The following is a 1,139-nucleotide window of genomic DNA, read 5'->3' on the forward strand; positions in this document are numbered from 1 at the left end:
ACTATGTGTAGATTTTGTACATGTATGTACAAATATTGTCTGCACAGACTAGGAAATTTGAATTTTTTTAGGGGTGACTGAGAAATTTGATGAAATTTGATCTTGTACTCTGAGGAAATTCTGATATGTGTATCTTTGCTGGGCTCCAAGCTTCAGGATTTTTGCTCGGGCCAGGCTCGGGCTTGATGCAGAAGTTTCGGGCTATGGGTCGGCTTTGGCCTAAAGTTTATAGGAGCGGGCTTTGACAAGCCAGGCCTAAGAAATGCCCAGGTTTAGAGCAAAGGCACCATGCAACTTAACCCACCATATTGCAGAAGGTAGGCCATTCATGAAAGCATTTTCCAGAGCCCTATGTCTAATCACATCTTCATCATGCGGTACATCCGGGAGCTACATGAGTGTAGACCGAAGCAGCAACCTCGTGTGGCAGCGGCCAGATCTTCTGGTAATCGTACGGGGTGGATCCCCCGGAGCCTGGTGTTGCTAAGATCCAGGTAGATGGTGTGGTAGCGAGAAACCAAAATGAAGGATCTTTTAGCGCTGTTTGCATGAGTTTGGAAGGTGTTTTCCTGGGAGCCTCATGCATGAAATATATAGGCATTTCGGAGCTAGCTACTTTGGAGGCTCTTGCCTGTCGCGAGGCTCTAGCGCTGGCAACTGACCTCCACCTGGACAGAGTGCTGATTGCTTTCGACTGTAAGCCATGGTACGAGACATCCAGAGTCGAATGGGAGGCGCATATGCGAGTGTCATCAAGGAAGTTAATGCGAGAGCGACAATTTTTCAGCAATGCTCCTTCATCTTTGAAGGAAGAGATTCTAATGTCGATGCACATAGCCTCGCTAAGCAGAAACAACTTCCCCCCTCTCCCTCGCGGCGCCTCCTTTGAGGCGACTCGAGGGCCAACCCTAGCTCGCTGCCGCGTCCCTCCCCTCCCCCTCCTCCCCCTCCGCCACCACCGGAGGTGCTAGCTGGCGCGGGTGCGCGCCACCTAGGAAGGTGGCGGCGGGGATCCGGTGGATCCGGCTTGCTGGTGAGCCTCGATGCCCGGAGCGGCGGCTCCGACAGGTGGCGCACTGCGTGGCCTTTGCGGCGGGCCTCGCTCGCGAGTGGTGCGTGGGCTGCCTCCCTGGCCGCGC

Source organism: Triticum dicoccoides, chromosome 6B (genome assembly GCF_002162155.2).
Source record: "Triticum dicoccoides isolate Atlit2015 ecotype Zavitan chromosome 6B, WEW_v2.0, whole genome shotgun sequence".
In the NCBI taxonomy this organism is placed as follows: Eukaryota; Viridiplantae; Streptophyta; class Magnoliopsida; order Poales; family Poaceae; genus Triticum; species Triticum dicoccoides.